Source organism: Dendrobates tinctorius, unplaced genomic scaffold, assembly GCF_039654945.1.
Source record: "Dendrobates tinctorius isolate UK_male_01 unplaced genomic scaffold, ASM3965494v1 ptg000010l, whole genome shotgun sequence".
NCBI classification, from domain to species: domain Eukaryota; kingdom Metazoa; phylum Chordata; class Amphibia; order Anura; family Dendrobatidae; genus Dendrobates; species Dendrobates tinctorius.
Window position 1 is genome coordinate 776,713 of NW_027361678.1, and position 26,970 is coordinate 803,682.

General features: G+C 47.6%; 1 protein-coding gene across 2 annotated transcripts in view; it reads right to left on the bottom strand.

Moving 5' to 3' along the window:
• DAAM1 (dishevelled associated activator of morphogenesis 1) overlaps positions 1 to 26,970 on the bottom strand; it is a 214,121-nt gene that overhangs the window by 186,370 nt on the left and 781 nt on the right. The window lies entirely within an intron of this gene.

Sequence of the window (26,970 nt, forward strand, 5' to 3'; positions counted from 1 at the left end):
CCAGTCACAATAAGTCATCTCACAGCACGTTCCTCCCCCTCCATGTATAATGACCTTTACCCAGATGAGAGCATGCTGAGAAAAGCTCTCATGTATAACTCAATGGGTCAAAAATCAGTGCAAGGGTATGTGCTCATGGCATACCTGCATCCCTTTTGCAGCAGAAGATGCCGGCCGTGTTTTTTCACAAGCGTCTCTTCGGATATCTTTTGCGTTCTCTATGCCGCCTACGTGTTAATTTTTACTCTATATATGATCATTTTGCCATTGCATGGCTTTGAAGCCAGAAACGGTTAAAAGAAGTGACAAGTGCTTTTAGCGCCTTTTCAGGTGGGTTCCAGGCGGAATCCTCCTGAAAAAGATATCCTGTGCAGATACCCTAATGCAGCTCATGTCCATGTGGCGTCCTGAAAAAAACAGGAATTGTCAGTTTAGATTAGTATTCGGGCCAATGTAACCAATGCAATATTTATATTTTTTAACATTTGATAAAAAAAAAAGTTTTAAAAAAATACATTTAAAATAAAAACCTTATTTAAACAACACGTCATTGTGTAATTGTCATTATCCTAAATATATTTTTTTACTCCAGGAATGATCAGAAAAGCATTTTACAGGTAAGACGACTCTTGCTGATCACACTGTAATAACTGCGAATTCCGTGTCTTCGCGCCAAACGTAATGGCCCGAAAAGCCAACAAAAACTTTCTGCACTTTGTTTAGCCACAGGAAAACCTGAAAAAGGTGCGGCAGGGCGGAGACAGTACAAACATACAGCTTGGTCCCAGAGGTATTGTACAATCCATCAGATAGTCAGTGAAGTCTAGAAACAAAGGAGCAATTGAAAGATGGTGGAGAAACAGTTTAATGAGGTCCTCCAGGACACATCATGTTGGTGACCTATTCTTAGGATTGACGATCAACGTCAGGTCGGTGGGGGTCCGACACACCCACCGATTCATTGTCATGTGCTCTGGCGGTGGGATGTAAACACTGATCAGAGCTGCCCTGCATGGCTCAATTCAGTATGTAGCAGCTGCTGCAGGGGGCTGCAGAGCAGATGATATGTTTTGTAGTATATCATGCCACAATTAGATCAACTAACAGCCATTATGTGAGGGAACCTGGATGTCGGCCCACCGCCTATCTGATATTGATGAATTATACTAAAGGATGGAGCGCCAATATCACAAGCCAGGAGAACCCCTTTAAAAAGTTCAAAGACGACCTCAGTAGAAAATTTGTTGGTCTCTTATGCACAGTGCTACAAGACCTAAATCTGCACATTCCAGACTGAACTCCATTATAATATGTCACTCCCTAAGGACAGAGACAAAAGGAGGGACTAAAAATGAATGCAATGCGCCCTTTGGAATATTAACTTTCCGCTGGGTCAACACGAGCGCAGCCAGCTGTTTATCAGAACATACGCAGCCTTGACATACTGGGAGAGAAAAATGAAAAGAACTTCACACCTTAGAAGCTGCCAATACTATCGATCTCGGAAGCAAATTCCAGATTTTTAGTTTCTATGGAAAAAGTTTGGGAAACTTTCAGAATCATTATTTTTTTTTTTTTTTTTTGAGAAAAATGCCAAAAACAGACAGCTGGACCAAAAAAGGAGATAAATCAGATCCAGCGCATTGATAGAAATACACAAGGGTGTATTTCACAGTTCACCAAACCTGGACGGACTATGGGTCTCCTAACTGTAACTTACAGCCTCACATGTGTCTCTGAGGCTTTAAATTTTTGTCAGGAAACGTGCGGGCCGTCCAGACTTTACGGTCCGAATACGGACGGGGACACATACTCCTCTGAACAGGCCCTACAGCTACAGTGGGCCCTACAGCATTGTTATGTCACATGACCACCGAGAGGCACAGTGCTGACATCCCAGGAAAGGTGCTGGCCCAGGAGGTGAGCATGCATTTCTTTTATTTAGTGTTGGAACATGAGCAATTAAGAAGGGGTTACCAATTGTGAAAAACTCCTCTTAAGCCTGACCTCCTCATCTTGACACTTTTGAAAAATGTCTAGCATGGTATAAAAAGTGTATAAAGAGATTATAAATGTGACGTACAACTTTTGCAGCAGTTTTTGGTGTACTACAAGCCAAAATTCAGGTGCGCTGTTAGGGTATGTGCACTGGTTTAGTATTTGCAGGACAAGTGCTACAGAAAGGTTTTTTTGCCGCTGTTACTCCCCCATCCGTTTGTATGCATGAAAAAAGCAGCATGTGTAAGATTTCAGATCTCTCGTTACCTTTTACTGGTACTGTACAATGCTGCCGTTTATTTTTTTTTAGGGTCAAAAATGTGACGTGTGAACAATGGGACTGCAAAAAAGAAAAAAAAAAAAATTTAGCGAGAAAATGCCAGTACGGTAATTGTCATGTGTATGGCAGCACGGTGGCTCAGTATGGCAGCACGGTGGCTCAGTGGTTAGCCAAGGACATACTGAGCCACCGTATGGAGTTTGTATGTTCTCCCTGTGTTTGCGTGGGTTTCCTCCAGGTTCTCCGGTTTCCTCCCACACTCCAAAGACATACTGATAGGGAATATAGATTGTGAGCCCCATCGGGGACAGTGATGAAAATGTGTGCAAACTGTAAAGCGCTGCGGAATATGTTAGAGCTATATAAAAAAAAATTAAAAAAAAAATGTATAGCAGAAGGACTAAGCGCTAAGGTTAAGTTCACATGTTGCGTTTTTGCAGCGTTCTTTTATGCAGCATTTTACATTACCAGCAAAGCCTATGAGATTTCAGAAATCTCATGCATACACATCGGTTTTATTTTCCTGACGGATCTGGACAACAACTGCGTTTTTGCAAACTGCAGCATGCCACTTCTTTCAGCGATTTTTATGCGTATTTGCGTTTTTTTACCCATAGGAAACATTTGGTAAGTGCAAAAACGCTGGTATCAGTTTTGGAAGCAAAACCGTAAGGAAGTTAAATCATGGTTTTTTGGGTCACTAAACCTTATTAACATGCACAAGAGACTGCAAAATGTCTCTGCAAAAACTGCTTTTTTGTAAGTAGCTTCTTTACTGCCAAAAAAGCAGGTTTTTTCTGCGGAAAATTAAAAAAAAAAAAAAAGCCGAAAAAATGCAAAGTGGGAACATAGCATTACAGCATCTCTGAGCGTTTATGTATCTTCATTCTTTTTTTTTTCCGCTTGCATTATACAAGACTGTTCATGCTCACGTGCTAAGAGTTGACCTCTGCTGTCAGCGCTGCACATAGCGGACATGACCAAACTACACCGACAGGGAAAAGAATTTCATTATCTATTCTAAATGAGACTTCAGCACCTATTCTCAGTGCAAATAAGGAGTTTGTCCACATTTCCAATCCCCTTCTCTTCATGCTCTTGCCGAGACAAATGTGCAAAGTGGATGTTATTAACTAGCGGACAGCGCGGCGCACCTCCCAGGTTATTAAGTCATTTTTTTGACGACGGGTAAAGCAGCCTACCACATACAGGTTTTTTTTGTTTTTTTTTGCAACAATTACTATAAATTACTATTCCGTTTAAGGTAAACGAAGAATAGTAACACAAAAACCTCGTAGGTGTACGATAAAGAAAACTTACAGTTCGCACTCTGCTCTAGAATGCATTATTTATCCATGATGTGTCTATTTGAATACATATTTACAACCTTCACAAATCAACAATTCTGGAGCTTATTCTCTAAGTTCCTCCTCTTGGAAAAAGCTTGAATAGGCCGCAAATTTTCCAATTCGTTATATACGCAGACACCAACCCATCAATGCTGCCAGGGTCGGAATAGGTAAGGATATACGGCTTTGAATTTGGAATATTAGCACCCAGTTTAGCAATACTTTTCCAGGAAGAATAACAGGCGGAATGGTACAACACATTTTTATTTTTAGCAAGTGCCCCAGAATTGTTAATTTTAGAAGGAATGCAAATCATTACAAATACAGATATTGTAGATGAAAAAAAAACATGGATTTTGTGAGTACTCACCGTAAAATCCTTTTCTCCGAGTCGCTCAATGGGGGACACAGATACTGTGGGTGTATGCTTCTGCCGCTAGGAGGCTGACACTAAGTGAAAAAAAAGAGGTTAGCTCCTCCTCCGCAGTATACACCCTCGCCCCTATTGCGGGCGGAAATCAGTTTGGTGCCAAAGCAGTAGGAGGACAAAAAATTAGGCACAAAATGTCCAAAGGAAAAACACCACCCTTATATCAAATAAGTAAACACATTCATTTAAACAAGAGCCAACTGGCTAATAGGGTGGGTGCTGTGTCCCCCAATGAGCGTCTCGGAGAAAAGGATTTTACAGTGAGTACTCACAAAAATCTGTGTTTCTCCTTCGTCTCATTGGGGGACACAGATACTGTGGGACGTCCTAAAGCAGTCCCTGGGTGGGAGATTGACTCACTGATCCAAGCTACATGCACCTCCTGTTTAAAGGTGCGCCACCGTTGCTTGGAGACTCCTTCTACCCAGGCTTGCATCCGCCGGGGCCTGAGTATGGATATTATGTTTGGCAAATGTGTGCAGGCTGGACCAGGTTGCTGCCTTGCAAACCTGTTCTGTCGAAGCTTGGTGCCAAAGCGCCCCAGAGGCGCCCACCGACCGGGTAGAGTGCGCTCTGATCCCTGCCGGAATCGGCGTGCCTCTAATGCAGTAGGACTCCTGAATAGTCAAACGAATCCATCTGGCTATGGTCGACTTTGCGGCAGCGAGTCCCTTCCTGCGTTCTTCAGGGAGCACGAACAGCGTGTCCATCTGAGGAAAGGGTGCCGTCCGTGACACGTACCTCCGGAGGGCTCTTACCAGGTCTAACGTGTGAAGAGCCTTCTTCCACACGGTGTACCGGTGCTGGACAAAATGAAGGCAAAGCAACATCTTCATTGATGTGACAAAGAGGACACGACCTTGGGCAGAAAAAGAGGGGCTGGTCTGAGGACCACCTTATACCTTTGGAAAGTGAGGAACGGAGCTCGGCAGGATAGAGCCGCCAGCTCTGAAACCCGCCTGATGGAAGTGATGGCCACTAGGGGAACAACTTTCCAGGAAAGGTACCTCAAAGCGATATCCTGAAGCGGTTCCAATGGAGCTTCCTGAAGAACACTTAGGACCATGTTAGGAACCCAGGCGTCCATCGGCGCCATATAGGGAGGTATCAAGTGGGACACTCCCCGGATGAAAAGTTCTCACCTGCAAATTGGTAGCAACCCTGCACTGGAACAGGACGGATAAGGCCGACATTTGTCTCCTGCAGAAACCAGGCGCAAAGCCCGAGTCTAATGCTCTACCGACTGAGCTATCCGGGCTCTCTGAGCCCGACTGGAGAAAAACCAAGATGTTGGAGATTGAGAATCTTAGCGGAGAAACACCGCGGCCTCGACATCACAGAACACCTTCCAGGTGTGGTGGTAAATTCATGCTGAAGCAGGCCTCCGGGCGCTAATCGTTGTAGCGACCACCTTGCTCCCGAACCCTGCCTGGGTTAGAATCCAAGATTCAACGGCCCTGCCGTCAAACACAGGGTCCCTGAGTTCGGGTGGCAAATTAGCCCTTGAGACGGTAGATCTGGGCGCTCTAGCAGGCGCCCAGGAAGATCGGCGAACAGCTGCCTTAGATCTGCGTACCACGCTCGACGGGGCCAGTCTAGGGCCAGCAGAATCGCCGGCCCCCTTTCCGTCTTGATCCCTTTGCTAACTCTCGAGAGTAGTGGCAGTGGGGAAAATAGATATGGGAGGCGATACTGGTTCCATGGTAGAACCAACGCGTCCACCGCGAATGCCTGCGGGTCCCTGGCCCGAGCGACATATGTGGGCACCTTGGCATTCACTCTGGAAACCATCAGGTCCACATCCGGAGCTCCCCACAGTTGACAAATCTGTTGAAGAACTTCGGGATGTAGAGACCACTCTCCGGATGCAAGACCCTGCCGGCTGAGGAAGTCTGCCGCCCAATTTTCCACGCCCGGGATGTGGACAGCCGAAATCACCGAGTGGTTTGCTTCGGCCCACTGAAGAATGTGCTCCACCTCGCGCATGTTTGTTCTGCTGCGGGTGCCCCCCTGACAAATTATGTAAACCACCGCCGTGGTGATGTCCAATGGAATCCGGACGGAGCGGCCTGCTAGAAAGTGATGAAACTTCTGCAGAGCCAGCCGAATTGCTCATATCCGCAATAAGTTGATCGGGAGGCGTGCCTCCTGTGGCGACCACCGTTTCTGGGTTGTGTGGTAGCGAAACACCGCTCCCCAACTGAGGAGACTGACGTTGATTGTTATTATCAGCCCATGACATGGGGGGAAAGGTTTCCCCTAGGCCGGAGAAGAACTGGTTATCCACCATCCGAACGACTGCCTGACTTGAGAGGACAGTTTGCACCGCCGATCGAGCGTGAAATGATTCTTGTCCCAGGCTGACACGAGTCGTGCTGCAGGGGGTGAAGGATGGAACTGGACGAAAGTTATCGCTTCGATTGCTGCCACCATTTTCCCTAGGATCCTTATCGCGGATCGGATGGTATGAGGGACTGGTTGGTGTAGTGTCCGGACTCCCTGCCGGAGACTAGCGCCCTTTCCTGAGGGAGAATTATCAACCTTCAGCAAGCGTCGAAGATCATTCCTAGGAAGGAGATCCTCTGAGCTGGCACAAGGGATGATTTCTTTGCATTGACCAACCATCTAAGCAGCAAGAGTATCTAGTGTGATGTTGACACCTTCCACACATGCCCGTATTGACGGGCCCTTGACCAAGAGGTCGTCCAGATAAGGCAAGACGACTATGCCTCGAGAATGTAGTGTGGCCCTGACAATTGCCATAACCTTTGTGAACACTCTGGGAGCCGTGACTAGCCCGAAGGGTAGCGCTACGAACTGCAAATGCTGAACGCTGATGGCGAAGCGTAGCCGCCTCTGATGAGGAGGAAAAAATGGGAATATGCAGAAATGCGTCCTGGCTGTCAATTGAGGCCAAGTATTCTCACTGCTCCTGAACGGAGACTCCATCCGGAAATGTCTGATCCTGATGAATTTGTTCAGAAGCTTCAGGTCCAAAAAACAGGCCTGACAGACCCGTCCTTTTTGGGAACCGCAAAAATGTTAGAATGAAACCCCTGAGCTCTTCTGTGTTCCGGCACTGGAACAATGACTCCGTTGTGCAGGAGCGACTTGATGGCTCCCAATAGAGCCCTTACCTGGGTATCCACCCTGGGAAGCCGGGAAAGAAAAAACCATCTTGGAGGGTATCTGACATTCTATTTTGTAACCGGAGGACACCAATTCTTTTACCCATGCGTCGTGAGCGATGTTGGCCCAGACGTGGTGAAAACAGAGTAGGCGGCCGCCCACTTTGCTGGTGTCGTCTGGTAAAGACCTCGAGTCATTTGGCCGATGATCCTTAGGATCTGGGTCCCCTCGATCTGGCCTGTTGAGCAAGCATTCTCCCCAATGGGTTGGCTCTATATGACCTGCCGCTCCCTATCCTGATTGAGGCGGCCTGAGGTGGCGGAATTGGGCCCCGTAGTCCACCCGGAGTCTTTTAACGCATGACCCCGGGCCGGTCTCCTATTCGGGTCCCGGACCAGGCTCAGGCTGCTTAGCGGCCACCACCTGACCAATGCCGTCACGCCCGGCCTAGAATGGCCGGTGGCACTGCGAAAGGCCCGAAAACGTGCCTGAACCGGGTGACGAAAAAACGATTTAACCTTCTGTTGAGGGAGAAACCCGCTCTCTCCTCCTGTGGAGTCGGAGATAAATTGATACAAAAATTGGCGGCCGCACTGATAAGGCAGGGAAGTCAAGGACTTCTTGGAAGTAGAATCGGCCCGCCATGTCCTCAACCACAGGGCTCTTCAGATAGAGATTGCATTAGCGGCAGCAAGTGCTGAACAATTGGCCGCATCCAAAGACACATTCAATACATAATCTCCGGCTATCGTCATCTGACATGTGACCTCCGAGATCTCTGCAGGTAGATCCTGCTCCTGCGCGACCTTGTTTAATGTTTTCTAACTATGATATCATAGCCTTGGCTACCCAAGTTGCTGCAAACGAGGGAGCGAGTGCAGACCCTGACACCTCATATACTGAACGACCTAGGCTCTCAATAAGGCAGTCCGTGGGATCTTTAATCGAGGAAACCCTAGGGACAGATAACAGGGTCTTAGTGGCCAGGCGTGAAACCGGAGGATCCACTATCGGGGATTCCATCCATTGTTTACGGAGGTCCGGAGCAAACGGATAACGTTTCGAGTGCCCTTTAACCCGAGAAAAATGCAATTTTGGACGTTCTCTGTGCCGCTGCACTATGTCCTCAAACTCAGGGTGAGAGGAAAAAATTCTGTGCAGCCGCTTCACCCGTTTACATGCCACTTTACGCCCCGTAGCAGCTGCGGTATCATCCTCAATCCCCAGGGTCTGATTGATGGCTTCTATGAGGCTGTCCACTTTCACTTGACCCTGGAGTGTCCAGGTCCATGGGCTCGTCTGAGTCGCAATCTGAGGTCTGCTCGCTATCAACCACTGGTGACGGGGAGCGAGAAGCAGACCTTACGGATGCCGAAGGCACCGGATGGACTGGGCGACACCGTGTGGATTCGTTTCCCCCGAGTCTGCCTGGAGTGAGGGTGGCCCCTGCAGGCCGGAGGCTTCTGTGATGTGGAGGTTCTCTCTAAAGGCGGCAAGACACTGTCCCTGCCCCTATCTGGGGCTTGAAGGGATTCTATTGCTCTCGTAAGCGACGCCATGTACTGTGACAGTGATCGGCCCTAGTCCGGGGCATTTGACACATTGGTCGCAGGGGAGGGCTCCTGGGCGCGTTTGGATTCGCAGGCTTCGCATAAATGGTCTGCGCCCGCGGAAACGCAGCCCGACAAGAGATGCATGCCACGTAAAAGAACATGTGCGTCTTTGCTTTTGTTCGGACATGCTGTATCTGTCCGCTGCTGGGGATATGGGGAGGAGGTAGCCTCTCGGGCAGCACTTACCCCAGTCCTGCGCCCCCCCCGACCTGGATGCTTCCTTTAAATCGCGCGCCGACATCTGTGGCGCGCACCAGCCTGTAAAATCGCTCTAGGGGCGGTACTCCCACTTTGCGGCCTAGCCCGTGCTCCGAAGCCGGGGCCTCGATTTTTACCGCCGCCGAGTGCAGGGCGGGCTGCTGGAAGTGACATGCGGCCCCGAGGGCGGAACTTCCGGTCGCGGCCTAGCTCCGGCCGAAGCCGCGGCCTCAATTTTTCCCCTACCTGACCGGGGGGGGGGGGCGGTACCAAAAGTGGCGCTACTGACCGGCGCAGTGTTCCTGTCTTGACGGATCCAGCCCTTCTCCTGCATGGCTAGTGGACACCACGAGGCGTGCCGCAGCTGTGGGCTCCAGCCCGAAATCTTCGCAGGAGCCCTCCCCGACCCTCTCCTCACCGATGATCTTTCAGCTTGAGCGCAGGTATGTGAGGGGGTCTTTGATAAAAAACAGGACGTTGCAGGCACCCTAGCACCATCTAACCCCTTCAGGGGGTGAGGAGAGGGACCGTCCGCCACCTTGCAGCACCGCCGTCTAGCGTTGGTGGAGCAGTGGGGGCCGCACAGACTAGTCTTGTGCCTCTGTGCAAGCCCATGGTTTCAATACCTAGGGGTGGACAGGGCTAAGTCTGGCATAATGTCCCACGTCGCGGGAGAGGATACGTGGAGGGATACTCGCACGTGGTCGCCCGTTGATGGTTTGGGGAAATCGGATCCTTTCAATAGGATGTGTTGCCCCTGTGTTATCTTCATAAAATAAAAAACAAAGAAAAAAATAGATGTCTGGGGAAAAGTCCCAGAGATGTCCCTCGGTGCGGGAAAGGATACGCGGAGACGATACTCAACGCGTGCTGCCCGTTGATGGTTTGGGGAGATCGGACCCTTTCAATAGGATCCGTCGCCCCTGTCTCATCTTCATAGTAAACTAGAAAAAAATAGTCTGGAGAGATCCAGACTGTGTGTGCCTCCATAGGACACTAAGCAAAAACTGATTTCCGCCCGCAATAGGGGCGAGGGTGTATACTGCGGAGGAGGAGCTAACCTCTTTTTTTCACTTAGTGTCAGCCTCCTAGCGGCAGAAGCATACACCCACAATATCTGTGTCCCCCAATGAGACGAAGGAGAAAAAAAAAAATGTGATCTAGAAAATGCCATTCAATGGATGGAAAAAATGGATAATTAATTAGGAGAGGATTAGGTACTTACATTATTAAAACAATTAAAAAAAAGGTCATCCGGTTCGAAAATAATATCTCTAAAATGCAAGATATATAACTTAATAATATAATATACTTGAATTAAAGGGGAATAAAGAGAAGCTATAATCAGAAAAAAACATGCATTGTTTAAATCAATTTTTGTTACTTGTATTTTTTATAAAATATTTGGAAAAATTTTTTTTTTAAAAAAAAAAAGCAATCTTGGAATTTTTACACTGCCCACTGATGCTTTTTTTTAGACTCATACTTCCTGTCATTTCAGGAAGAGGTTTCAGCAACCATCATCAGAGGCAAGAATACAGTAACAAGTAACTAAGATAAAGGATCCCCAAGTCACAAAAGATGTCACAGACAACTCTGCTTCTCCTGCACTTATAATAACCTTTGCACACACATAACACTTCAATGCAAAAAGAGAAGATTGCGATCAGATTATTGTGCAAGTGCATGTGTTGTTTCCTGAAACAATCGAAAGCAAAAGTCTAAAAAAGCCCCAGTGGTCAGTGTGAGAACTGTAAGATTTCTATTTTTTATTTTTAATATGTTATAATATATACACACACACGTATACACTGCTCAAATAAATAAAGGGAACACTTATACAACAGAATAAAACTCCAAGTAAATCAAACTTCTGTGAAATCAAACTGTCCACTTAGGAAGCAACACTGATTGACAATCAATTTCACATGCTGTTGTGCAAATGGAATAGACAACAGATTGAAATTATTGGCAATTATCAAGACACCCTCAATAAAGGAGTGGTTCTGCAGGTGGGGACCACAGACCACATCTCAGTACCAACGCTTTCTGGCTGATGTTTTGGTCTCTTTTGAATGTTGGTTGTGCTTTCACACTCGTGGTAGCATGAGACGGAGTCTCCAATGCACACAAGTGGCTCAGGTGGTGCAGCTCATCCAGGATCGCACATCAATGCTAGCTGTGGCAAGAAGGTTTGCTGTGTCTGTCAGCGTACTGTCCAGAGGCTGGAGGCGCTACCAGGAGACAGACCAGTACACCAGGAGACGTGGAGGGGGCCGTAGGAGGGCAACAACCCAGCAGCAGGACCGCTACCTCCGCCTTTGTGCAAGGAGGAACAGAATGAGCACTGGCAGAGCCCTGCAAAATGACCTCCAGCAGGCGACAAATGTGCATGTGTCTGCACAAACGATTAGATACCGACTCCATGAGGATGGTCTGAGGGCCCGACGTCTACAGATTGGGGTTGTGCTCACAGCCCAACACCGTGTAGGATGCTTGCCATTTGCCACAGAACACCAAGATTGGCAAATTCACCACTGGCGCCCTGTGCTCTTCACAGATGAAAGCAGGTTCACACTGAGCACATGTGACAGAGTCTGATGCCTGCAACATCCTTCAGCATGACCGGTTTGGCAGTGGGTCAGTAAAGGTGTGGGGTGGCATTTCTTTGAATGGCCGCACAGTCCTCCATGTGCTCACCAGAGGTAGTCTGACTGCCATTAGGTACCGAGATGAGATCCTCACACCCCTTGTGAGACCATGTCCTTGTGCGATTGGCCCTGGGTTCCTCCTAATGCAGGACAATGCCAGACCTCATGTGGCTGGAGTGTGTCAGCAGTTCCTACAAGATGAAGGCATTGAACCTATGGACTGGCCCGCCCATTCCCCAGACCGGAATCCGATTGAGCACATCTGGGACATGTCTCGCACCATCCACCAACATCACGCTGCACCACAGACTGTCCAGGAGTTGGCGGATACTTTAGTTCAGATCTGGAAGGAGATCCCTCAGGAGACCATCCGCCGCCTCATCAGGAGCATACCCAAACGTTGTACAGTAGTTGTACAGTAGGGAGATCATACAGGCACATGGAGGCCACACACAATACTGAGACTCATTTTTGACTTGTTTTAAGGACATTGCATTCCACTTTAATTTTGTGTGTGACTCCAAATCTAGGCCTCCTTTGGTTAATAAATTTGATTTCTATTGATGATTTTTGCGTGATTTTGTTGTCAGCACATTCAACTTTGTGCAGGATGTGTTCCCTTTATTTTTTTGAGCAGTATATATATTTACGGTATATATAATTTAATAAGCTTTAGACTCCATTAGAGACTGACACCCCCAGACAGAAGTTCACAAGTTGAATGGCAAAATGGTAATGTCAGAAAACCGCTAAATGGGTTCTTATTGATTTTTGAAAATGTGCCTAACAGCAGGCAATGTGCTAAAACAGTAAAGTACCCATAACTCACCTTTCATATCCTCTCTGGTCCTGCAGCCAGGGGTGTAACTACCGGGGTAGCAGCCGAAGCGGTTGCTTTGGGGCCCGGCCCACATAGGGGCCCGCCATATATACAATGGAGGGAGATTGGGAGCGGAGCCATATACAAGGGAGGCCGGGAGAGTGGAAGCAGAGCCACATATACAAGGGAGGCCGGGAGAGTGGAAGCAGAGCCACATATACAAGGGAGGCCGGGAGAGTGGAAGCAGAGCCATATATACAAGGGAGGCCGGGAGAGTGGAAGCAGAGCCATATATACAAGGGAGGCCGCGAGAGTGGAAGCAGAGCCATATATACAAGGGAGGCCGGGAGAGTGGAAGCAGAGCCATATATACAAGGGAGGCCGGGAGAGTGGAAGCAGAGCCATATATACAAGGGAGGCCGGGAGAGTGGAAGCAGAGCCATATATACAAGGGAGGCCGGGAGAGTGGAAGCAGAGCCATATATACAAGGGAGGCCGGGAGAGTGGAAGCAGAGCCATATATACAAGGGAGGCCGGGAGAGTGGAAGCAGAGCCATATATACAAGGGAGGCCGGGAGAGTGGAAGCAGAGCCATATATACAAGGGAGGCCGGGAGAGTGGAAGCAGAGCCATATATACAAGGGAGGCCGGGAGAGTGGGAGCAGAGCCATATATACAAGGGAGGGAGAGTGGGAGCAGAGCCATGTATACAGGATGGGAGAGTGGGAGCAGAGCCATGTATACAGGATGGGAGAGTGGGAGCAGAGCCATGTATACAGGATGGGAGAGTGGGAGCAGAGCCATGTATACAGGATGGGAGAGTGGGAGCATAGCCATGTATACAGGATGGGAGAGTGGGAGCATAGCCATGTATACAGGATGGGAGAGTGGGAGCAGAGCCATGTATACAGGATGGGAGGGTGGGAGCAGAGCCATGTATACAGGATGGGAGGGTGGGAGCGGAGCCATGTATACAGGATGGGAGAGTGGGAGCTGCGCCATGTATACAGGATGGGAGAGTGGGAGCCATGTATACAGGATGGGAGAGTGGGAGCAGAGCCATGTATACAGGATTGGAGGGTGGGAGAAGAGCCATGTATACAAGGATGGGAGTAGAGACATGTATACAGAATGGGAGAGTGGGAGCGGAGCCATGTATACAGGATGGGAGAGTGGGAGCGGAGCCATGTATACAGGATGGGAGAGTGGGAGCGGAGCCATGTATACAGGATGGGAGAGTGGGAGCGGAGCCATGTATACAGGATGGGAGAGTGGGAGCGGAGCCATGTATACAGGATGGGAGAGTGGGAGCAGAGCCATGTATACAGGATTGGAGGGTGGGAGAAGAGCCCTGTATACAAGGATGGGAGGATGGGAGTAGAGACATGTATACAGGATGCGAGGGTGGGAGCGGAGCCATGTATACAGGATGGGTGGTTGGGAGCGGAGCCATGTATACAGGATGGGAGCAGAGCCATGTATACAGGATGGGAGAGTGGGAGCAGAGCCATGTATACAAGGATGGGACAGGGGAGCCATGCATACAACAGGGGGAGCCACACAGAGCTGGTCAAAACCTATGGTGAGTTGAGTCACATTATAAATGATAAGTATGCACTGCTAAACTACAACCGCGTCCATAGCCCCACCCCCTTATGACAAAAGCCCTGCCCCTGTCACACCTCCATCCCCGCTCTGCCGGGCCATGGAAGAATGGTCTTGCTTGAAGCCGGTCCCTGGTGCAAAAAGGGTTGGGGACCACTGGTGTAGGGGATCCGGGGCCACGGCGGAAAAAAACGTACACTATGATTTTGCAGCCTACGCTGCATTTCTGTGCCTGCTCTGCGGAGCGAAGCACATAATGGGCCCGCCTCCCTGCCTGTAGCCAGTCACAGAGTGTATTGCTTCAGACTAGTTCAGTCCCGCCCCTTCCCTGAGCCCTCGCTGTCTATTAGCTCTCTGCAGAGCTGACTGCCGCATGGACCTCTGAGAAATGTAGTTCCTGGAGGGGTGTGTCTTTGAGGGGGCCCCGTTTAAAAGTTTGCTATGGGGCCCAATCAATTCTAGTTACGCCCCTGCCTGCATCGATGATGCTTATGCGACCGCTGCACAGTTTGTGACTTCCAGCAATAATGGTGAGAACCATTGAACTAGAGGTATTAAATGGTAAAGGCCCATTTGCACAAGCTGATCAATAAATGAGTAGAAAAAGAACCCTTGTTCCTGATCATCAGCCCATTTAATGTGCTGCGGAAAGAGCAAAATTAATAGTCATTTTGTCCCAATTTTGTCAGCCTATGTGAAAGATTAAGAGTTGATTGATCAGTTATGGGCCAATATCAGCCAGTGCAAATGAGCTTTGAAGGGGTTTTCTGTCCATACAGGATATTAATGTATTGCAAAGCCCATCAGAAATGAAGACACTTCATGATTTACTTGCTCTTAAAATTTTGCTCTGTTCCCTATGTTCCCTAGCAGTCACATGTGGTCATGAGGCCTCCAGCTGCAGCCCTTCTCAGCAGAGAACACAAAGATTTGTTATCTGTGCTTTGTATGGCTCAAGGTACTGTCACACTTAGCGATGCACCAGCGATCCCGACCAGCGATATGACGCGGTCAGGATCGCTGGTACATCGCTAAGTGGTCGCTAGTGAGCTGCCACACAGGCAGATCTCACCAGCGACATCGCAGGGGACGGGGGTCGCTACTTACCTGTCACACTAGGCGATCCTGCGTCCACGCTCGTCTCTCCACAGGAAGCGCCGCAGGAAGCTGACGACGAGAAACAGTCCTGGACGTTCTCGCGTGATCAGTGATAACCAGCGGGGGAGCCGGTCGTAGGTAAGTATCAGACACAGCGATATCGCTAGCAATATCGCTATAACGTCACAAGTTATAGCGATATTGCTAGCGATACCGCTTAGGCCTCTTTCACACTTCCGTTTTTGACAATCAGTCAAGATCTGCCAATTTTTTAAAAAAACGGATCCGCCATTTTTCTTTGCGGATCCGTTTTTTTCCCCATTGACTTTCATTGTTGGCGGATCCTGACTGATTGCCGTCCGTTGCATCCGTTTTTGTGAGGATCCGCCACAATGTTAGTGTCCGTCAACATCCTCAAAGATTTCCAAACGGAGGTTGCAAAGTTTTTTTGGCCGGCGGATCCTCCAGACACTGAATTAACCCCAAAATCTGTCTGGGTGCCGGACAAAAAAAAATTCTCTCTTTAAAATTTCCTCATTTTCAGGATCCGTCTAAAAACGGATCCTGTGCCATCCGTTCACATCAGTTGAGAACGGATCCGCTTGTCTGCCTTTTTGGCGGATTTTAACTGATGCAAATAACTGAAGTGTGAAAGAGGCCTAAGGCCTCTTTCACACATCAGTTTTTTGCCTTCAGGCGCGATCCGGCTTTTTTTTGTAAAACCGGATCCGGCAAAATGCAATGCCGGATCCAGTTTTTCCCCATTGACTTGCATTAGCGCCGGATCGTGCCGGATGGCATTGCGTTTCATCCGTTTTTTGCCGGATCCGGCAACTTGTCTCATTCCGGCGTCTGGAAAAAACGGCTACTGTAACGTTTTTTGTCTCCGGCGAAAAAGCCGGAAGCGCCGGATCCGGCGCTTCCAGCTTTTTGCTGCAATGAAAGTCTATGGGCGCCGGATCCAGAAAAAGACGGATCCAGCCACCGGATCCGGTTTTTTTAAGTCTGCGCATGCTCAGATCCAATTGGCCAGCCCCCAGGAACAGATATAACCTGCTAGACGGATCCAGCAAAAAAACGGATCCGTTTCTACAGTTCTCCAAAATTTATGCCGGATCCGTTTTTTCTAAAAATAGCCGGATCCTGCCTGACGGCAAAAAACTGATGTGTGAAAGTAGCCTTAGTGTGACAGTACCTTCAGACAGCAGCTCTGCAGTGTACTCTGAATAGGGGTGTAGCAAGTGATCTTCAGCAAGATTACAGTGACTAGGGATGTGTACAGGGAAGGTGACCACACAGACATTGCAGGCTTCATACAGAACCTTCAGTGATCTGCCTCCTATTTTAAATACTGTGCCTGGGCATTTAATATTCAGATCTTCTATAAAAAAAAAAAATTAAACAAAATGGTGCCGGCACATGCGCAGTGCTATCTATAGACAAGCAATGTTTTCATTCTGCGCATGCGACACTCACTGTATTCCGAGGACCACTGCAGGAGCGTTGCTACACACGTGGTCAAAATTGTTGGTACCCCTCGTTTAATGACAGAAAAACCCACAATGGTCATAGAAATAGCATGAATCTGACAAAAGTAATAATAATTCAAACATCTATGAAAATGAATAAATGAAAGTCAGACATTGCTTTTCAGCCATGCTTCCACAGAATTAAAAAAAAAAAAAAAAAAAAAAAAAACTCATGAAATAGGCCTGGACAGAAATGATGGTACCCCTGAAAATAATGTGACAAAAGGGACATGTTAAATTAAGGTGTGTCCACTAATTAGCATCACAGGTGTCTACAGTCTTGGAATCAGTGAGTGAGCCTGTATAGAGGGCTACAGTTACTCACTGTGCTGTTTGGTGACATGGTGTGTATCACACTCAACATGGACCAGAGGAAGCGAAGGAAAGAGTTGTCTCAGGATATTAGAAAGAATATACACAAACATGTTAAAAGGTAAAAGTTATAAGACCATCTCCAAGCAGCTTGATGATCCTGTGACTACAGTTGCACATATTATTCAGAAATTTAAGCTCCACGGGACTGTAGTCAACCTCCCTGGACGTGGCCGCAGGAGGAAAATCGATGACCAATCAAAGAGACTGATAATATGAATGGCCGTTATAAGACCGTCATCGACTCTGTACATAAGCCAACCAGGGCTCGTTTACTGAGCTGACAAAACAGTGATGGGGACCAAACTATTACTACGATGGATCTGACCCTATACAGAATATGTTCTCGGCAGCACATCACCTGTTGAAACTAAGCGAAATGCTGCTGATAACGATAATTTTTATGCATGCATAATAATACGGCTAACGGTGCAGTCGCAGCACTACAGAAGCTTTGCCAACCCCTTGGCAGGCCAATAGTTAAAAGATTTTGTAACAAGATTATGCAGCAATTGGCGTTGGGAGGAGTTTTAGCCACATGCGGTAGGAGCATGTTTTAGAATTGTGTGGCTGTGGCCATTTCATAGGTTTTTAAATTTTCCTTTAGAGTATTTTGCTTCATAAACTGAACTGATCTAAAAGAAGCCGTTGTTTCCTTTTTTAAGACTCTACGTTCCGACTGTTTCAAGAAACAACACATGTACATGCACAATAGTTTGATCCCAACTCTATCTTTTGTTTGGAAGAGTGTGCACAAAGGTCATTGTAAAGGGAGAGGGAGCAGGGACAGCCGTGACGCCTCTTGTGATTGGTGGATCCTGTGTTATCATCGTTACCAGTCATTGTGATCATGACTCTGAAGACAAGGAAACTGCAGAAAACTCTCCCTGGAAGTAGGAATCTAAAATAAGCTGGAAAATTGCAGGATTACAAATTAAATTTTTTTTTTTTTTTTTTAAGAGATGGAAAAAAATTTACAAAATTATTTAGAAACACATCAAATATAAGAACCGGATTTAAATAGGTCATTTTCTGATGAAAGCTCCTGTCTGAGGCTGAAACGTAAGAGCACAAATTACCGCCATGTGAATCCTCAGGATTCTGAACCAATAGTGAAATATCCCATCATCTCGTCATATTAAAATGAAAATACTAGTCTCATTTCATTTTGCACACAAATCTTACATGTCCGGTGGTCAAGCATTGCACTATTCTATTTGAGACCTTATTCTTATACCGAGGACGGTGACTAGATCCGGAGAAGACCTGATATTAATAATCCGGTCACGTTAGTGGTGCACACACATTTATACACCTAGGGGGAAGGAGACTGTGCCGCTGTCAAGTTCCTTCCACTTAGATACGGATAAATGCACAGAATATTCCTCGGCTCATCCGAGGACAGGAATGTCACCAGCAGGCGGGGGTTGGGGGGGGGGGGGGGGTAATAATGAACTCGGATGACACTTTTCATACAACCCGAGTGACATAGGAATACAGCTTACAAAAAATAAAATCAGAAAGTAAAAAAAACACTCATCTCAGTCTCGACCTCTGCTGTAAGAGCTATTCCCACTGCAGGAAAACGAGCCCCTGAAGAAGGGGTGTTATGGAGGAATCTTTTTCTCTATGCAATTGATAGCGTAACCGTGACTGGATCAGAACATCAGGGGTCAGATTGTAATGGAAATTCTGACAAGTAACCACCCCGAGAGCACCGAATCTCTCCATTATAGATGTGGTGCAGCTATTTATAGGCAGCCACAATTTCAGAACCCGGCGTACTAATGACTCACCACAAAAATGCAATATGTAACCAGTTTTTAATTATAGACAATCCTATCATGCACTGCCGACACGTCAGGCGTGAATTTGATTGAGGCAATAAACATTTCATATTTTACATAATTTTTAGGTCGAAAGTTAAGAAAAAAAGAAATCAAAATCAAATTTTTGAACCAATGGAGGCCTGGATTTGGAGAGACCCCCAAAATGAAAGTGGAAACAAGTCAAAATGATGCTCAGTATTGTGCGTGGCCTCAACGTGCCTGTATGACCTCCCTACAATGCCTGGGCATGCTCTTGATGAGGTTGCGGATGTTCTCCTGAGGGCCAGTCCATAGCTTCAATGCCTTCATCTTGCAGCAACTGCTAACACACTCTAGCCACATGAGGTCTGGCATTGTCCTGCATTAGGAGGAACCCAGGGCCAACCGCACCAGCATAAGGTCTCAGAATGGGTCTGACGATCTCATCTCGGTACCTAATGGCAGTCAGGCTACCTCTGGCGAGCATATGGAGGGCTGTGTGGCCCTCCAAAGAAATGCCACCCCACACTATTACGGACCCAGTGCCAAACCGATCATGCTGAAGGATGCTGCAGGCAGCAGGTTCACACTCAGCACTTGTGACAGACGCGACAGAGTCTGGAGACGCCGTGGAGAGCGATCTGCTGCCTGCAACATCCACTATGTCTTTGGAGAGTGGGAGAAAACCCATGGAAACACAGGGAAAACATACAGTCTGCTCCAAACGTTGTCTTTAGAGGGATTTGAACCCAGGACCCCAGTGCTGACCACTGAGCCAATGTTTATCATTGATTACACGACTAATCCAAGGCAGGTCTCCCTAATCTCAAACATAGGGAAAGACATGTTAATAATAAACAATTCCACCTGCTTTAGAGGTTGTAGTGGCCCCATTAACCCTTGGGCCCCTGTGACTGCACAGGTTGCACAAATGATATGCCCGCCACTGGAAAAACATACGATGAATACAATAATGGACCCAGTGTCCAATTTCTGTTGTCCATGAAGCCAAAGACAGTTCCCGATTTCCTTGCATTGAGAATAGCGGGCCGTCCAGCACAGACACCCCACAATTAGGTCTTCTTTAGGGAATTTGCACTGTGCAACTGTGATGCCAATAAGCTACACTGGCATCGCAAAGAACTAACAGCAAAAGCGTAAAAGCCACCGTACAGAACATGTACCGGTATATAAAGAAAGGTCACTGCTTACAAACAAAGCTGGAAGTGCAACAATATTTGCACAAAGTAACTTCTACATGTATCACACAGCGCGTCTGTATGATTTGTGCTTTGTGATCACTGCGAGAGGAGATAACTAAAGGGTGGTTAGGAAAATACCATGAAAATGACAGATCGCTAAAAGCATCTAACAAATATTTATCTTCTACATCTGCACAAATGGTGCACAAAGCCAAGCAGAAGTTCTCACCACACTCCCGAGACGGTGCAGAAGGTCATTTTTCTGCATTTTGCCCACGACCTTGTCTGACATACCGTAGGTCTCCTACAGGACAGAAGTGTGGTCAGCACCCCTGAATTAAATTTGGGAAAAAGCCAAAAACTATCCAAGCATATAGCTGACCACGCTCTCTCTTTAGCAACAGCTTATACCCTACAAAAACAAACGGATTGAGCATGTTGAAATCCCACTGCCCAATCGTTCTTTAGATGAATTAGGCCAAGAGCACATATGATCGGTTTCAATAATACTGGCTCTTTGTATGCCCACTTTGATGGCTACCGCACAGGAGCAAGATGCGCCAAATCCATAAATTTATTAAGTTGGCAGATCTTTCAGGGCCATGCAACACCACAAATGTACACTAGTCAGGGGGGCTGGGTACATTTATTGCCATAAATTACAAGGAGTTTGCTGGCAGTGTTCGGCCACTTCCCTCCTTGTCTCATCTCTGTTCAATTATTAAAAAGATGCCGGGATTGACGCAAAAATGCCAAAAGTCGCTACATTGTTTTTTTCAACTGCAGGTTGTACAAAAATTTTCCAACATTTCAAGCAGTTTCATGCAAAAACTCTGGGGCACATACGGTCATGGGCAGCACAGTGGCTCAGTGGTTATCCCTGTATGGTGGCTCAGTGGTTAGCACGGCAGCCTTGCAGCATTGGGGTCCTGGGTTCATATCCCACCAAGGACATCTGCAAGGAGTTTTTATGTGGGTTTCCTCCAGGTTCCTCCCAGACTCCAAAGACATACTGATAGGGAATGTAGATTGTGAGCGCCATCGGGGACGATGATGTCTGTACAGCGCTGCGGCATAGGATAGCGCTATATAAACAATGCATAATAAATTGTGTATACATTAGACAGTGGGTATGATCTTTGATCTATTCGAATGACATTGTAATGGAAGGTATACAATCTGTGGTGTTGCTCTATAGGTGAGCCCAACATATTTCATCCCGTCTGACTTCACTATGCAGCGGCACACAGACTCCATGCACCAGACCTCTCGTGCTACCAAACAGCCATGTACAAGAGGTCAAAAGGCGGCCATAAACCTTAAATCGCCCTCAGCCATGCAAACATTCCGCTAACTGCTCTCTTTTTCTTAGGACTGTTTATCTCCTATGAAAACAGAGGGATTGGGCATGTTGAAATCCACCTGCATGATCCTTCTCTCCCCCAACATATGCCATTGGGGAAGAGTCAGGATGACCCCATACTCATCAGATAAATTTCACCAAACGTGCTGATTTCGTCCTCTACAAAATTAGATCATTTTAACCATTCGCTGACTAAATAATTTACAGGAAAGATCGGGAGTTTCCAGAAAGAATAAATGCAGCTCTGCTACATGGCACATTAGTTTCTTCTCCATAAAACATATACAGTATACTGTAGCTACATAAATGAGCAATGTATACGAAAATGCATTAAGTCCTTGTAGGATCGTGCGGCAGGACAAGTCATAGGATTCCCCCATATGCTACACCCCAGACATGCGACATAACTGCCTGTAGGACCACCTGACCTCTATAGAAGCAGCAAGCAGATAGGAACGCTCCAATGACAGGGGGAGTCGCTATGGCAACCGCAGACCCTCACCCTCCCTTCAAACTCTGCTAAACTGATAGGCAGCCAGCCAGATCGCTGCCTTTCAACAATCCCACCGCTGTGTCAGAATGCAAAGGCAACCTCTGTCCGCAATGACAATCAGGGCATGGCCCAATTGTTCCTGGTCTTCAACGTTTTTGGAAATCGTTTGATATTGGGGCAGGCAATCGCTGCACCCTGATCTCGACTGACACAAAATGCAATGCAGCCAGTAAGGGCTAACCCACACCTTGCAGATTTTGCTGCAGAAATTTCCGAGACGGAAATCTGTTTTGATTCATATGAGTGGGATTGTTTGAGATGAATGGCAAATATTGCCATATTTTCACCAACAACATCCAACGTGAAAACGCAACGTAAGAACATATCCTAAAGGGAACAGGGGAAATGAAGATGGTGAGGGGCACAATTTGTAGAACTAGGAGCTGCAGATACGTGTCTACCTACTCACAGGTGGCAACCTACACTGAAGACCCAGTCCTATTGCATGTTGTTGCTGGTGCCGAAATTTGGGCATTTTTTTGTCTGATTTCACACATCCAACACCGACGACATCCGGGCCTCATACACACACACACGGTTATTGAGTTGGGGTCAGAAGACCCCCTGACGGCCTAGCCATCATATGTGGACTGAATGCTGGATGAGTAAAACTAGCCAAAAGGAGAAGTCTACTTTGTGTGAAAAATCTGCAAAATTATGGGATACAAATCCTTGGAGCCTGACCAGGAATAACGTTCTCACCAGAATAAGTGGTCCTAGAAGGCGGCCAGGTGACACCGGTACCCCAGAAAAAAGACCGTCGCTAAACTTTACAGCAAATATCTCCCTTTAACATGAAGATTCAGGTATTTAACCATAGTGAGTACAATACGGGTGCATTTTTAGTTACACGAATATCACCTATTGGGCTATGTTCACATCACGTTTTAGTATACATTCAGTCTCTCCATAGGTTTTGAGTGATAGGACCTACGTCCGTTAGGCTGAGTTCACATCACAATTGCCCCTACATTCAGTCGCTTCGTTGGGACTTATGTCCGAACCCAGGCAAAATGAGATAAGGACATATGCACTGACGGAGCTATTGACAATAACGATGCAGACGGAGTCTGTGCGCGCCGTCGTCCTTAATGTTTGGCCGTATATGCCTATAGGAGGCAGGCAGCAGCAGGACTTGGTCAACAACATCTTGCTGCCCACCCTAACTATGCGAACAGCCAAAAATGATGTCCAACAGCACACACAGTGACCCGTCTGCATCATTATAGTCAATGGTCATCAGCACATATGCCTGAATCCCATTTTGGGGGGGGGGGGTTCTGATGCTCCTTGGCTCCACCAGAACTTATGACAGGTCAAATGTGATGTGAACAAAGCCTAACGGACGTAGGTCCAATCACTGGATTCAGATGTCCATAAAACAAGGTACATGCACAGACTGATGTACGTACTGGCCGTTGGCCTCCCGACCCGAACCCAGCAACCTCCATATGTGCCTATCTACCTATCAGGTGCAGGTCGGGAGTCCTGTCGCCGGACCATATTTCATTTTAGGCACGATCCGGTTTTGGATTGTGAAGCACAAACTAGCCCATAAATCCGGACCTGAACGTCACATCCTCATAGATGCCTACAAGGCTGTTGAGTTTGGGTTGGAAGACCGGCAGCCGGTCCGTATCACATTGACCGTGGCGGATCTGTGGATGCAGCGCTACCGAATCACAGGTCATTCATTTCAGTGATTGGTCCTGCAGTGGGCCTGGGATTTGTAGCCATAATAAATGTGTTCATATGCAAAACTGGGCAAACAAAAATTACTGACAGCAATAGTCATAGGAAACCCTCCTTAATGAAAGGCCTAAAGAAAAGAAAAAGCTTGTGCTCTGCTGATTTGTTTTATACGGTGAAATCCAAGACTGTAGGGTTGTTGCAAGCAGATAATGATCATAGCCAGGGGTTAGGGAAGGGTTTTAAACAAGAGACGTTTATCACTTCTGTGAAAACCTGATTATCTTGTCTACACCAGTGAAAAGCATACAAACGCCAAGATCCCCAAAGATACCAAGGGGTAGATTGTTAATTATACTGCTGAGATTAGACAGGCACACATGGCCCCATGCCCTTATCTACTGATAATACCAGCATTGGCATGGAGAACCTAAAGTAGAAATAATGCAAATTGTGCCATTCATTGGGTAGGGGAGCGGCGCTCACACTTGGGCATGACTGATCCCATAGGAGTAAACTCAGCAGGGTCTCCGAGGATCACTGGGGTCTCCGCGGTTGGACCCCTCTGATGATATTTATCACCAATATTTTTGTTGGTTGGATAAACACATTCACAAATAACAACCCTAAAATTCCCATTAGCCAGAAAACTAACTTATGACAGCTCAGAAAACATCCAATTCTTCACGATAGAGAAAAGCACCAGAAATAAGTGGACTGATAATACTAAAATAATAATTATAAGTTTAGGGAAAAGTGAATCCAATGCATTTTCAGCAATAGAAAACTAGTATATTAAACAGGGAGGGGGGCTTGTATGTTCCAAGGCGACAGATTTGGGGCAAAATATTTGCTAAAACGGCTTGCGGATCTCCATGCACAAACATGTTATTTTGCAGATTTGCCGTTTAGTACAGGAATACAAGATCTGTCTAACTTTATTTTTGCGCAGATGAAGACTAATGTGTGACATCTGAAAGGATCATGCCAGTTTTTGCACTAAAAAAGGAGCAAAATGAAAAAAAAAGGGTAAGGGAAAATAATAATAATTAAAAAAAAAAGCATTGTGTGGTTTTGCACAAAATTTATCACTTGGACCATTAATGGATATAGGATCCAGACGAAAAATGAACTATTTTTTGCATATGCAAAAGAAAAATAAATAAATAAAAAAGACGTCTGAATGAGGCCTAACTGAGAACACTGGAGAGGCATGACGGACGCATGCGAGGACTGGTATACCTGACTGCCATTAATGTACACGCGGTGCGTTTAATTATACATGCGAATTTAGATGCACGTCCATTTGGCAGGCCAAAAAGAAGCCTCCCAGCATCCACCAGAGAATATCCAGCAGAATCTCTACATGATCACAAAAGCAACAAATAATAACAGTAACAACAGGCTATTTCTGTCTATAATGGTGACAGCACCTTTCCTATACTAGACATTGCACACGCCGACGCAACATACAGACGGCGCGCACTTATGCAACAGACAGCACGTACCGACGCAACATGCAGACGGCATGCACCGACGCAACATACAGACGGCACCTACGCAACATACAGACGGCACCTGCCAACGCAACAGACAGCACACCTCAATGGAACATACAGACGGCGCGCACCGACGCAACATACAGACGGCACCTACGCAACATACAGACGGCACCTGCCAACGCAACAGACAGCACACCTCAATGGAACATAAAGTGGCGCACACCAATGCAACATACAGACGGCGCGCACCGACGCAACATACAGACGGCACCTACGCAACATACAGACGGCACCTGCCAACGCAACAGACAGCACACCTCAATGGAACATACAGACGGCGCGCACCGACGCAACATACAGACGGCACCTACGCAACATACAGACGGCACCTGCCAACGCAACAGACAGCACACCTCAATGGAACATAAAGTGGCGCACACCAATGCAACATACAGACGGCGCGCACCGACGCAACATACAGACGGCACCTACGCAACATACAGACGGCACCTGCCAACGCAACAGACAGCACACCTCAATGGAACATACAGACGGCGCGCACCGACGCAACATACAGACGGCGCGCACCGACGCAACATACAGACGGCACCTGCCAACGCAACAGACAGCACACCTCAATGGAACATAAAGTGGCGCACACCAATGCAACATACAGACGGCGCGCACCGACGCAACATACAGACGGCACCTACGCAACATACAGACGGCACCTGCCAACGCAACAGACAGCACACCTCAATGGAACATACAGACGGCGCGCACCGACGCAACATACAGACGGCGCGCACCGACGCAACATACAGACGGCGCGCACCGACGCAACATACAGACGGCACGTGCCAACGCAACAGACAGCACACCTCAATGGAACATAAAGTGGCGCACACCAATGCAACATACAGACGGCGCGCACCGACGCAACATACAGACGGCGCGCACCGACGCAACATACAGACGGCGCGCACCGACGCAACATACAGACGGCGCGCACCGACGCAACATACAGACGGCGCGCACCGACGCAACATACAGACGGCGCGCACCGACGCAACATACAGACGGCGCGCACCGACGCAACATACAGACGGCGCGCACCGACGCAACATACAGACGGCGCGCACCGACGCAACATACAGACGGCGCGCACCGACGCAACATACAGACGGCGCGCACCGACGCAACATACAGACGGCGCGCACCGACGCAACATACAGACGGCACCTACGCAACATACAGACGGCACCTGCCAACGCAACAGACAGCACACCTCAATGGAACATACAGACGGCGCGCACCGACGCAACATACAGACGGCGCGCACCGACGCAACATACAGACGGCACGTGCCAACGCAACAGACAGCACACCTCAATGGAACATAAAGTGGCGCACACCAATGCAACATACACATGGCACTCACCGATGCAACATACAGACGGCATGCACTGATGCAACATACAGATGGCATGCAACGATTCAACATACAGATGGCATGCAACGATTCAACATACAGGTGGCACGCACCGATGCAACAGACAGCACGCACCGACGCAACATACAGACGGCACGCAATTATGCAACAAACAGCACGCACCGATGCAACAGACAGCACGCACTGATACAACAGACAGATAGCACCCGCCAACGCAACATATAGCACGCTCCAATGCAACATACACATGCCACTCACCGACGCAACATACACATGCCACTCACCGACGCAACATACACATGCCACTCACAGACGCAACATACACACG